Source organism: Spermophilus citellus (genome assembly GCF_964194105.1).
Source record: "Spermophilus citellus genome assembly, chromosome: 3".
NCBI lineage: Eukaryota > Metazoa > Chordata > Mammalia > Rodentia > Sciuridae > Spermophilus > Spermophilus citellus.
The window spans coordinates 10,534,169-10,548,312 of NC_138184.1; the positions used below are offsets into that span (position 1 = coordinate 10,534,169).

General features: G+C 41.4%; 1 long non-coding RNA gene across 1 annotated transcript in view; it reads right to left on the reverse strand.

Annotated features, from left to right (window-relative positions):
- Positions 1-8,159: 8,159 nt before the first annotated feature.
- Positions 8,160-14,144, reverse strand: part of LOC308644473 — a 28,391-nt gene continuing 22,406 nt past the window's right edge. Inside the window, exon 3 of the long non-coding RNA XR_014021016.1 lies at positions 8,160-8,393. This is a non-coding gene — a long non-coding RNA (uncharacterized lncRNA). The remainder of the gene's footprint in view (positions 8,394-14,144) is intronic.

Consider the following 14,144-nt stretch of genomic DNA (forward strand, 5'->3'; position numbering starts at 1 on the left):
TAATTGATTTTATGTGGTGCTGAGGATCAAACCCAGTGCCTCAAACTTGCTAGGCAAGCACTCTACCACTGAGTCACAACCTAGCCCTAAATATATTTTTAATTAAGAAAAAGGCCGAGGGGCTGAGGATGTGGCTCAAGTGGTAGCGCGCTCGCCTGGCATGCGTGCGGCCTGGGTTTGATCCTCAGCACCATATACAAAACAAATATGTTGTGTCCGCCAATAACTAAAAAATAAATATTAAATATTAAAAAAAAAAAAGAAAAAGAAAAAGGCCGAAATGATAGGTTGGGACCAACTCATTCTAGTCTTTCTTGAACTGTCTTGGTTTTATCACAGAAAGTTCACATTCTTGGAAACCCTTAAGTCCCAGATAAATTGGAACAGTTGGTTGCCCCAAGATAGTGAAACACAGGGGTGGGGCTGGGGTTGTGACTCAGTGGTAGAGCGCTTGCCTAGCACAAGTGAGGCACTGAGTTCTATTCCTAGCACCACATTAAAAAAAATTAAATAAACAAAATAAAGGTGCTTAAAAAAAAAAAGCTAGTGAGATACAACCATTGGTGAGAACTGTAGCAGGATCCCAGCATTTTATTATGAATAATTTCAAACATCCAGCAAAGTTGAAAGAATTACACAGTGAAACCCCTTCATATTCATCCCTGGATAATGCAATTAATATCTGAATATGTTTTGCTTTGGTATCACTCACCTTCACAGCTTGGTGTGAAGCTTGGAATCCACCCCTGAGGAGGAGGTGCAGGGAGAGGAAATGCTTTGGGGGAAGTGAACCAACCCCTGTGTGGATGCACTATGCATGAGGGCGTCCTCCTGTTCAGGTAGGAAGACAGGCTTTCTTGTGGGAGGCTCAGGACAGAGACCTGTGTTAGCCGATTTTCCGTTACTCTCATGTATACCTAAAGTAATCAACTTACAGAGAGGAAAGGTTTATTTTGGTTCACAGTTCTGGAGGTGCTAGTCCATGACAGGTTGGCCCTGTCGCTTTGGATCTGTGGAGAAGCAGCACATCATGGCAGAAACATGTGGTGGATCAAAGAAGCCACAGGAAGAGAATGGGACCCCCCCAGTCCTCTGTGACAGCACTAATGAAGGACCCTCAACCTCCTACTAGGGCCCACCTCTTAAAGTTTCTACCACCTCCAAGTAGTGCCAGGCTCGGGCCCAAACTTTTAACCCTGGGCCTTTGGAGGACATTCCAAACCCTAAGTAGAGCCAGTCCCTAGCATTTTATTTTGCTTATTTATATTTTATTTGCTTATTTATAATTGCTTATTTATATTTTTGCTTATTTCTATTTTATATTGCTGATTTATATTTTATATTTTACTTATTTATATTTTGGCTCTGGGGATAGAATCGAGGGCTTCACACAAGATATAAAAGTGATCTATCCATGACCTACATCCCCAGTCCTTTTAGTAAACTTTATTTTAAGACAAGATCTCGCTAAGTTGCCCAGGCTGGCCTCAAACTTACAACCCTTCTGCCTTAGCTTCCCAAGTAGCTAGCTCCTGGCATTTTACTATGAAGGATTTTCAAACACAGCAAATTTGGGGAAGTTATATAGAGGACACCCCTACATACTGACCCCTGGATGATGCAATTAATGTTTGGAGCATGTTTGCTTTTATATCTATTTATCTCTATGTATGGATTCATCCATCTTAATCCTTGTCTTTTTTTTTTTTTTTTTTTTTTTTTTTGCAGTGCTGTGTCCCAATAACTCAGGGCCTCATGTATCCTTGGTATTTCCATGCAATTTCTATGCACTTTAATATTAGTTGCATAAGTTTGTACGTTTCCTTCCTAACACTTCAGTGCTCTCATTATTAGCTAGAGTTCACTATTTGTTCATAGTCCCTCTCCTCAACCATGTAAAATTTACATACAATGATTCACCGAAATCTACGGGTACATTGATAAATATCAGCTGCAATATAAGCTGGACTTCAAAGCCACTTCCCTGGGGTTACTCATTGAATATATCCCATGATATATTGAATATGTCTCATGTATATATGAAATATACATGTTAATAAACTGTTTAGCCAGGTGCTAAACAGTTTATAATGCAACCATTAAATAAATAACGTATTCACTCCCCAATTATATTTAAAACAACAACAACAAAATATAATACAATATAAAAATAACAGGAAATGTAAGGTCTTGAAAAATAACTTTTTCCTCAACTCTTCTAAGTTCTTAGCTGAAATGGATCCCTGTCTCTCTCTCTCTCTCTCTCTCTCTCTCTCTCTCTCTCTCACACACACACACACACACACACACATGTTAACAAAAGAAAATGAAACAGTTTATTTATTTTCATTTTTTTGGTGAGGGGTACTGGGGATTGAACTCAGGGGCACTCAAACACTGAGCCACATCCCAAGCCCAATTTTGTATTTTATTTAGAAGCAGGGTCTCACTGAATTGCTTAATATCTTGCTGTTGCTGAGGCTGGCTTTGAGCTTGCAATCCTCCTCCCTCAGCCTTCTGAGCCGCTGGGTTTACAGGCGTGGGCTACCACACCTGGCTAAACAGTTTATTAACATGTATAGTTCATATATACATGGGACACATTCAATGAGTAATCTCCAAGAAGTGGCTTTGAAGTCCAGCTTATATTGCATGTTCAACAGGAATAGTAAATTTTTAGAGAGCTAAAAAAAAAAAATTTAGAGAGATGATAGAACCAGGGGATGGCAACTTCTGAGAAATCAAATAAATAGCAGATAGAGGCTAGTTACTAAAGCTCACGTTCCTGTGGTGCCATGTCCAGAGCCATAGTGTCTAATGTCATCTTCAGTGTCTCAAAGGGTAACCTAAACCATAGGTGTGACATAGGATGGGCCAACTGGCATCTACAATTATGCCACTGGTTGCTGGAGGACCTCCTGAGCTTACAGGGGGTATCAGAATGGAGTGTCCCCCTCCCCATTTTTTTTTCCAAAAGGGTCCACAGAAGGAAAGAAGTTCAGGGACATTTGAAAGGAATCTTTGCTGTCCCATAGTCTTCATTCCATCATAATAGGAAAGAATGAATTCTATTTCCTTTCTTTCTTTTTTTATTTTAATCTGGAGTCTGAACTAGGGACAGTTTATATCCCCAGTCCTTTTTAAACACTGTGGCTCAGTGGTTAAGTATCTCTGGGTTCAATCCCCAGTACCACCTTCCCAAACTGGGACTGCCTACCACTTAGTACATACTTTAAAAAGGTTCACTTTAAATAATTTTTTTTTTTTTCCTGTGCTGGTGATGGATCCCAGGGTCTAAGCCATGCTAAATACATACTGAGGTCCATCCTCAACCCCTCCATATTTACTATTACCTGGTTGTAATCGTCAAAGGAGTTATAGTTGTTGGGAGAAGAAATAAAGAGGTACTATGGCTTGGATAAGTGTCCCCCAGGCCCGTGGGTTAAAGACTAGGTCCCTAACCCATAGTGCCACTGGGAGGTGGTGGAGCCTTTGAGAGCAGGAGCCTAGTTGGAGGTCAGCTGATCAATGGGGACATGTCCTGGAAGGGAAGATGAGGACCACATCCCTTCCTCTTTCTCTTCCTACTATGAGGTGGCAGTTTGCTATAGCCTGCTCTCCCTGCCCTGATGTGCCACATTGCTCCAGGGCCAACCGCCTGACCATAACCACCAAACTCCAAGACCTTGAGCCAAAATAACCTTTCCTCTTTTTAAGTTGCCTTGGGTATCTGTTACAGTAACAGAAAGTTGACTGACACAGGGACAAGAGTAAAAATGTTAAACATGGCCAAGAGAGCAACTTTAAGGCCAGGACTACATAGAAGGCAGGGAGGGATGGAGGAAGAAGATGGCTGAAAACAAAATCTTGATCCATCTGCACAGAAAATCAGCAAATGAGAGTTCCATTCACCAGTGGATGGATCAAGGAAGAGGAGCTGTTCAGAACCCAGGAGAGTCGTAAAGGGAGAAAACCAAAGAATCCATAGATGCTCACTTTTAAAAAAAAATGTTTTTAAGTTGTCAATGGACCTTTATTTAATTTATTTATATGTGGTGCTGAGAATTGAACCCAGTGCCTCACACATGCCAGGCAAGTGCACTACCACTGAGCCCCAGCCGCAGCCCCAGCCCCAGATGCTCGTCTTTTATGACACATTTTATCAGTCTTTTCTCTGCTGCAAACACCTGAGGCTACATAGTTTACAAAGAAAAGAGTTTGTTTGGGTGCAGTGGCACATACCTGTACTCTGAGTGCCTTGGGATGTTGAGGCAGGAGAATTGCAAGTTTGAGGCCAGCCTGGGCCATTTAGTGAGACCCTGACTCAACATAAAAAAAGGCGGGGGGGGGGGGGGGCGGAGACTGGGGCTGTGGCTCAGTGGTAGAGCGCTTGCCTCACATGGGTGAGGCCCTGGGTTCAATCCTCAGCACCACATCTAAATAAAAAACAAATAAAATAAAGGTATGTGTCCATCTACAACTAATATATACATACAGTTAAGAGATATATTTTATATATATATATATATATATATATATATATATATATATATATATATATATATTTTTTTTTTTTTTTTTAAAGGATTGGGATGTAGCTCAATGGTAGACCACCCCTGGGTTTAATCCCAGTACTGGGGGAGGGGTGCTTATTTAGCTTGTTCTTTTGGACATTTGGATGCTAAAAGTCCTCTGGTGGCCCCATTTGTGCAGCCTCTGGTGAGGACCTTTGTGGCTCAGCACATGGTGGGGAAGCAGAAGGGAAATGTCTGCTTGGAGAAGGAAACAACTGCACGGGTAGTGCCACTTCATAACAACTCATTCTTGCAAGAACTAAATCACTTGAGACTAGCATTCATCCCCTTCCAAGGGTGAGGCCACCAGGACCCAACCACCTCCCACAAGGTCCCACCTATTAAAGTTTCTGCCACCTAACTTCCCCACACTGGGGACCAAACTTCCAGCAGAGAAGACTTTAGGGGACACATTCAAGCTCTATTCAAACTGTAGCACACACCCTGCACAGATCTGGCTTTAAGATCATGTGCACATGAATTTGCACTTAAAAACCATAAGTTAAAAAATTTATTTGAAGTTAATTTTATAAACATTGAAAAGATTCTGACACATGATCCACTTGGTTGAACCTCAAGGGCATTATGCTCAGCAAAATAAGTCAGATGTAAAAGGACAAATAGTGTAGGATTCCACTTATTTGAGATCCCTAAAGTAGTCAAATTCATAGAAAATGGAGTGGAAGGTACCCAGGGTGGGTGAGGGAGAGGGAGCATTTAATGGGGACAGATCATCAGTTTAGGAATATGAAAAAGCCCCGGAGCTGATGATGGTGATATTTGCACAACAGTGTGAGTGTGCTTCATGCTACTGAACTGTATGCTTCAAAATGATGAAGATGGCAATGTTTTTGTGATACGTATTTTATCACAATTAGAATTTTAAAATACAGAAAAGTACAGAGAATAAACCCTAAAACATGCCACTGTACCCACCATATGAAAAATAAAATGTACATTTGGTCATAATTATTTCACATACACATCCCCCCTCCCCTCACTCCCTCCTCCCCCCTCCTTCCCCCCTTCCCCTGCCCTCTCCTCACAGTACTGGGTATCGAACCCAGGGCCCCACACTGCTAGGCAAGCCCTCTACCACTGAACCACACCCCTCACCCCTTTTTATTTTTTGAGACAGGGTCTTGTTAAGTTGCCCCGGCTGGCCTCAGACTTGGGATCCTCCTGCCTCAGCCTACTGAGTTGCTGGGATTACAGGTATGTGCCACCATGCCCAGTTAACATTTTCTTTTTCTCTTTTTGGAGGTACTGGGGAATCAAACCCAGGGCCTGGCACATGCTAGGTAAGCACTCTCCTACCATTGAGCTACATTCCCAGCCCCACACATTTTCTTTTCTTTTTCTTTTTTGGTACTAGAAATTGAACCCAGGGGTGCTTAACCGCTGAGCCACATCCCCAGCCCTTTTTATTTTAGTTTTGAGACAGGGTCTCATTAAGTTGTTTAGGGCCTTGCTGAGTTGCTGAGTTTGGCCTTGAACTTGTGATCTTCCTTCCTCAGCCTCCCAAGCTGCTGGGATTACAGGCCTGCATCACCCTGCATGGCCACCTACTTTTCTTTTAATGAAACAAAGAAAATCAGGAGAAGTAAAGTTGAAGCCTCATCCCCACCCATGATTTCAGCTCAAAAAAATCCTATGTTTTGTATCCTATTCCTGTCCTCTAATTGCTTCTCTCTCATTGGAAGGAACAAATGCTACCAGATATTTATGTCTATAAAAGACTGACAACTTTATTTATTTATTTATTTTTTAAAGAGAGAGTGAGAGAGGGAATTTTAACATTTATTTTTTAGTTCTCGGCGGACACAACATCTTTGTTTTGTATGTGGTGCTGGGGATCGAACCCGGGCCGCACGAATGCCAGTCGAGCGTGCTACCACTTGAGCCACATCCCCAGCCCCAGACTGACAACTTTAAATAGAAAAGTATCTGATAATTGGGTGGAGCTTGGAGTAGCAGCAGAATATTTAAGAGAACTTAAGTTCCTGCTCATTGAAATATAATCCTCTTGCTGAGGTATTAAGAGGTGGGGCAGCTGGGACTATTAAGAGGCAATAGTCATCTAGGCTCTGAGCTCTCACCAGTGGGAGAATCCACTAGTTAATGATCAGTGGGTTCTTGCAGGATGGCCTTTATTGCAAAAGCCAGTTCTTTCTGGAGTGCTTGCTCTGTCTCTCCAGGTGACGTCCCTACCATATCATGATCCGGCAGGTAGCTCCTCCCCAGATACCAGGCAGAGGCCAGGTCCATGCTCTTAGGCTTGCAAAAACCATGAGCTAAATAAGTCTGGTTTCTTCATAAATTACACAATCTGATATTCCGTTATAGCAACAGATAATATTTATTTATTTAGTCCAGTGTGGGGTTTGAATCCAGGATATTAGGCAAGTGCTCTACCCATGAGCTATACCCCCAGTCCCTCCTCTTATTTATTGAACCCCTGCCCCACGCTGGGGACTGGACACTGGGCCTCCTGCTTGCTAGGCAAGTGCTCTATCACTGACCTACATCCCCTGTTCTCCTTATTTATATGTTTACATTTTAGATTTTCCCTGGATGTCATGGACTTCAGAAGGATTTGCTGGGTGGAGACATTTAAAAAGGTTCAAATGTAAAATGTGTCCCACTGATAAATGTAAATTGTTTAAATGACTTCAATAAATTCGTAAATGGACTAAAAAATGTAACCAACAGCCTCTTGCAAAGAATCCAGCAGCTATGGAAGTAACAAAATGATGGTGATTGTAATTGTAACTGAAAGTTTAAGGGAAATTTTATTTCTAAAGGTGTAAGTAACTCAAATGCACTTCACACTTACAAAGTAACCATCATAAGGGTGGAATCTTCTGGGACTAATAGCTGGAGCAGAGTGAGCAAGGAGGTAGGGAGGAGAGATGACCACAGGAAGAGAAGGAAGGAGGGGGTGTTTGGGGCAGATCATGTGGCCTTCGGGATATTTGATGAATGAGTGAGGTGGGGGCCCTGGAGGGTTCTGAGCAGAGGAGGGATGATTTGAGTGGAGTTTTGCATAATGTCCCTTAGGTGTTGGGGTGCATGGACTAGCCATTGGACAGGTTGGGTGTCAGCCAAAGGTTTGGGCCACTTTCTGGTATCTGGGGACACCTTGCTGGGCCCAGCAGCTCCTGTGTTTTCTGCAGATGTCTTGACCTGCCACTGCCTCTGTGTGGCACAGCCTGAGGTGTAGCAATGTCCTGCAGACCTGCTATTTTGTTGGAATGAAGGGCAGAACTCCTTCCAGCCCCCTTGGTGCCAGGCCTGAGTCGGGTGTAGAGGATCCTATGATGGATCAGAGACTGCCCCAGAGAAACTCCAGAGACGGACTGCGAGAGAGATGTGCCCAGAGGCAGGAGAATGGCAAGTTTGAGGCTAGTCTAGGCAACTTAATCAGACCCTGTCTCAAAATAAAAAGAGCACAGGATGCACCTCAGTCGCGGGATGCTTGCCTAGCATGCACAAGATCCTGGGTTCAGTCTCTGGGACTATGAATAAACAAACAAATAGCAATGCTGTAGTTGGGATCTTGAATGTCTCCTAAAGGCCCGGGTATTGAGGGCTTGTAACTCCATGGCTCTATTGGGAGGTGGCGGACCCTTTAGTGGAAGGAAGTTAGGTCATTGGAGGTGTGCTCTTGAAGGGACCCCAGCACCCCTCTTCCTTTCTTTGCTTCCCAGCAGCCATGAGGCAGTAGCTTCCTCCATCGTGGACACCTGCCATGTTGTGCTGCCTTGCCACGGGTCCCAAAGTAACAGACCAACAGACTATGGACTGAAACCTCTGAAGCTGCAAGACAAAATAAACCTTTCCTCTTAACAAATTGATTATCTGAGGTATTTTGTCACAGTGACAGAAAGTTGACTAACCCAGGCACGAATCCCATCATGAGGGTCCCACCATCTTACATCATCTAACCCTAGGGCTTTGATATATGAATATTCAGGGGAAGTAAACATTCAGTTCATAACAGTCTCCCTTCTGACCTTGTTCAGATTTCACCAGGTTTACGTGCACTCATTTGTGTGTGTGTGTGTGTGTGTGTGTGTCTACACTCATGTGTGTACATGTAGGTGTGGGGGGTTCTTTAGTTCTCTGCAGTTTTATCACCTGACTAGGTTCTGGTGGGCACTAACCCAATGAGGATACACAGCAATTTCACTGTCATAAGCCCTCATACTGTCCTTCCACAACCATAGTCATTTTCCCCCGGCCTACTCCTGACAACCACACATTTGTTTTGCATGTCTATAATTTTGTCATTTAAAGAATATTTAATGTGGGCTGGGGATGTGGCTCAAGCGGTAGCGTGCTCGCCTGGCATGCGTGCGGCCCGGGTTCGATCCTCAGCACCACATACCAACAAAGATGTTGTGTCCGCCGAGAACTAAAAAATAAAAATATTAAAAATTCAAAAAAAAAAAAAAGAATATTTAATGTGGTGCTGGGGATAAAACCCAGAGCCTCATGCATACTGGTAAAGCACTCTCCCACTGAGCTACCTCCCCAGCCCCTCAATAATCTTAGTCTATTTATATAATGAAATATTATTCAATAAAAAGACATCAAGTCCTGATACATGCTGTAACATGGATGAACGTTGATAACATTATGTGAAAACACACACACACACAAAAGAAACAAAACAAAACCAAACAAAAGAACAAATGATTAGAGCCATTTGCGAAGGATTACACATTGTATAATTCCATGTATCTGAAATATCCAGAAGAGGCAAACTTACTGAGATAAAGAATACACTAGTGGTTGCCTAGGGGTGGTAGAAAGTTGAGACAGGTAAAAAGGGGTTGGTAGGCAAGGGGTATGGATTTTTGAGGGGAGAACAATGAAAATGTATTAAAATTTATCATGATGATGGGTGTATAAGTCTATAAATGTAATAAAAGCCATTGAATTTGTACTTTAGATGGGTGAATCGTATGGCATATGAATCATATCTCAATAAACCAATTTTTTAAAAAGCATCCTGGCCAGGCTGAGTGCAGTGATGCATGCCTATAATCCCAGTAACTCAGGAGGCTGAGGTGGGAGGGTTGCAGGTTTAAGGCCAGCCTCAGCCATTTAGGGAGGCCCTAAGCAACATCGAAAGATCCTGCCTCAAAATAAAAAAAAATAAAAAGGCTGGAGATGTGGCTTAGGGTTTAAGCACTCTTGGATTCAATCTCTGGTACCAAAAATAAATAACTAAATAAAATAAAATCTTAAAAAAATCCATGTTACTGGAATTCATGGGATATGTAATTGTTGAGACTGGCTTTTTCTTCTTTCAATCTAATTCTCTTGAGATACGTTGAGGTTGTTGCAGTTATCAGCAGTTGGTTCCTTTGCAGTACTAGCTAAGAGCTAAACACCATTTTCTATCTTTTTGTGTGTTGTTTTCAACGTGGGGTCTTGTTATGTTGGCCAGGCTGCCTCGAATTCTTGGGCTCAAGAGCTTTTCCTACCTCAGCCTCCTGAGTAGCCAGGACTTCAGGTAAGCCACTGAGCCCAGCTCACATTTCACATTCATATTTGCTATAGATATCTCTGTGAAGTATTAATTACATTGCTTTCAGGTTATTAATTTTTTGACAATTATTGATATATTCTGGAAATAAATACTCCATTGAATTATGATTTGTAATTGTTTTTTCCCTTATTATGAAAATATAATAAACTTCCTTAGTAATTACTTTAACAGAGTGAAGTTCCTAATTTTTTACATATATTTTGATGCTGAGGATTGACCCCAAGTCCTATGCATGCTAAACTCATGCTCTGCCACTCACTTACTGACCTATACCCTGGCCCAAAGTTCCTTTTTTTTTTTTTTTTTGGTATTGGGAATTGAACCCAGTGGCACTTAACCACTGAACCACATCCGCAGCCCTTTTTTGTATAATATTTAGAGACAGGGTCTCACTGAGGGCCTCGCTAGGTTGCTGAGGCTGGCTTTGAACTCATGATCCTTCTGCCTCAGCCTCTTGAGCTGCTGGGATTACAGGAGTGCGCCAACGCGCCCATGATATTTCTGCATCCTTTTTCCATTCCGTTGATGTGTTGTGTGCCAAAACCAATTAGTTTGATTATTATGGCTTTTAAATAAGAATGTAGGCATTATTAAGTCTTCCAAAATTGATTTTTTTCCCCCTTCACTATGTTGAAGATTGAATCCAGGGTCTCACACATGCTGGGCAAGTGCTTTACCACTGAACTTTGCCCCAGCACCTAGGTTTTTTTTTGTTGTTGTTGTTCGTTTACTGCCAGATTTGTTTAGCTATACCAGGTAACTTGCATTTCCATATTATTATTATTATTATTTTAGTTAAAGATGTATACATACCTTTATTTATTTATTTATTTATTTTTATGTGATGTTAAGAATCAAACTGAGTGCCTCAAGTATGCTAGGCAGGAACTCTACCACTGAGCCACAACCTCAGTTCCTCCATATTAATTTTAATACCCCATAACTTGTTCTTATTATTGTTTAACAGAATCAATGATCTCTCTCTCTCTCTCTCTTTAACTTCTTTTTTCTTTTGGTGCCAGGGATTGAACTCAGGGGCACTCAACCTCTGAGCCACATCCCCAGCCCTATTTTGTATTTTATTTAGAGACAGGGGCTCAATGAGTTGCTTAGCACCTCACCATTGCTGAGGCTGGCTCTGAACTCATGATCCTCCTGTCTCAGCCTCCTGCTGGGATTATAGGCGTGTACCACTGTGCCCAGCAACTTTTCTTTTTCTTAACATTTTGAAGATTTTTTTTGCATTTTTGTGTATATATATATAAATCCACCATTTTTCAGAGGCAATGACCTTTTAAAAATATTTAAACAACATTGAAATGCCTTTCATATTTACCCATATTTATAATGTTTGGTACTTCCTTTGTGTATATCCAGATATCCATATGGTATCATTTTCCTTCTGCCTCAGGCATACCTTGGATATTTTTTATAGAGCAAGTATACTGATTACAAATTCTTTCACTATATCTAGACAAACTATTTATTTTCCCTTCATTGGGAAACATATTATTTGTTGAGCATAGGATTCTTGCTTAATGTACCTGTTCATTCCATTCTTTAAGTTGCTGTTCCATTGTCTCATAGCTCACTTTGTTTCCGGTGAGAAGTATGAAGTTAATTTTTGGTTTTCTGTGGTTAACCTGCCTTATATCTCTGGTTAATTCAAGGAATTTTTCTATATCCCTGGGTAAGCAATTTGATGATGCTGTGCTTGGTATATATTTTTTTCATAATCTCGTACTTGCAGTTTGTTGAGCTTTTTGGAACTCCATATTTATGTTTTTAATCTAATTAGGATTTGTGTGTGTCTTTGTGTGTGTGTGTGTGTGTGTGTGTATGTATGTGTGTGTACATGTATGTGTGTTCATACTGGGGGGGTGTAACCAGGTCATTGTGTGTTCTAGGCAAGTGTTTCTACCACTAAGCTCCCTATTCAACCCCTAATTTAAAAAATTTGAAGCAATTATTTGTTCAAACTTTTCTGTCCTTCCTGCTTCCCCTTTTAAGGAATCCAAGTGTTAACATATTATAATAGATATATTTGTTCCATTATATAGCATTTTCCATCACTTTTTTTTTTAAAGAGAGAGAGAGAGAGAGAGAGAGAGAGAGAGAGAGAGAGAGAGAGAATTTTTAATATTTATTTTTTAGTTTTCGGCAGACACAACATCTTTGTTTGTATGTGGTGCTGAGGATTGAACCCGGGCCGCACGCATGCCAGGCGAGCGCGCTACCGCTTGAGCCACATCCCCAGCCCCTTTCCATCACTTTTTAATTCTTCATAGTTTGTATTGCTACATGTCTGTCTGTCTCTCTCTCTCTCCTGAGGATTAAACCCAGGAGCACTTTACCACTGAGTTACAACCCCAACCATTAAAAAAATATATATTTTGGGACAGAGTCTGGCAAAATTGCTGAGAATCTGGCTAAGGTGCTGTGGCTGACCTTGAACTTGCCATCCTGGTGCTCAGCCTCCAGAGTCTGGGATTACAGGTGTTTGCCACTATGCTCAGCCGAACTCATTTTTTCAGCTGTAATGTCTGACTTAATGTTTATTTTTGTTGAACATAATGCATAACATAAAACTTGTCATCTCAACCATTTTACACTGGAATTTAATACAATGAGTGCACTCACAATGTGGTGCAGTCGTTACTGCTATGTGTTGCCACAATTTTCTTTTACTTTTTTTTAATTTGTTTGTTTTAGGTATCAGGGACTGAATCCAGGGTGCTTACCCACTGAGCAACATCCTCAGCTTTTTAAATTTCTTATTTAGAGACAGGTTTCACTAAGTTGTCGAGGGCCCAAGTTGCTGAGGCAGGCCTTGGACTTTTGATCCTCCTGCCTCAGCCTCCTCATGTGCTGAAATTACAGGCATGTGCAACAGTGACCAGATTTTACACCAATCTCATCAGAAACTCTGGCCCCATTAAATAATAACTCCTAGCTGGTCATGATGGTGCACACCTGTACTCTCAGCTACTAGGGAAACTGAAGAAGGAGAATTACTTGAGCAAGATGATCAAGAGAAGTACATAGCAAGATCCCAACCCAAACAAACAACAATAACAAAAATAAACAATTAACTTCATGCTGTTAAGCTACATTCTTCTCTCTCTCTCTCTCTCTCTTTCATTGCTAGAGATGGAACCCAGGGCCCCTGCTTTACCATTGAGGGATACCCTTGGCCCCTCTACTTTTTCTCTCTGTGAGCTTTCTAAGTACTTCATGCAAGTGGAAGCATATAATATCTGTCCTGTGTTTGGCTTATTACACCTGGCATAATGTTTCAAAGCTCATCTGCATTGTAACTTTGATCATTACTTCCTTCTTTTTAGGGCTGGTTGATATTACATTGTGTGAATGTTCCATAGTTTGTTCCTAAGTTGATGGATGCTTGGGTGGTTTCCGCTACAGTCCTTTGGCTATTGAGAAAACCACACATAGGAAAACTGGTGGATCTGTATCTGTTTAAGTCCTTTATTTTAGTATGGTTTGATACATATTGTATCGTTTGTATGCATATGTGTATGTGCACATATATACATACTGTGTAGGAGGGGAGAGGCTATGTCATTGTGTAATTGTATGTTCATGCTTACCAGCAATGCCCAAGAGTTCCAATTTCTACAAATCCTCATGATCACTGGTTAGTTTATTTAAAACAACAACAACAACAAACAGGACTGGGTTGTGGCTCAGTGGTAGAGCACTTGCCTAGCATGTGTGAGGCTCTGGATTTTTATTTTTTATTTTGAGACAAGAGTCTGGCTAAGTTGCTGAGGCTGACCTAGAACTTGTGATCCTTCTGCTTTAGTATCATGAGTCACTGTAATCACAGGTTCATGTTATCCTGACTGCTTGTTTTTCCTTCTTCTTTTCTTTCTTTCTTTTTTACACAATACCATTTATTTATTTAATGTGGTGCTTAGGTTCAAACCCAGTGCCTCCCATGTACTAGGCAAGTGTTCTACAACTGAGCTACAACCCCAGCTCTTCTTTCT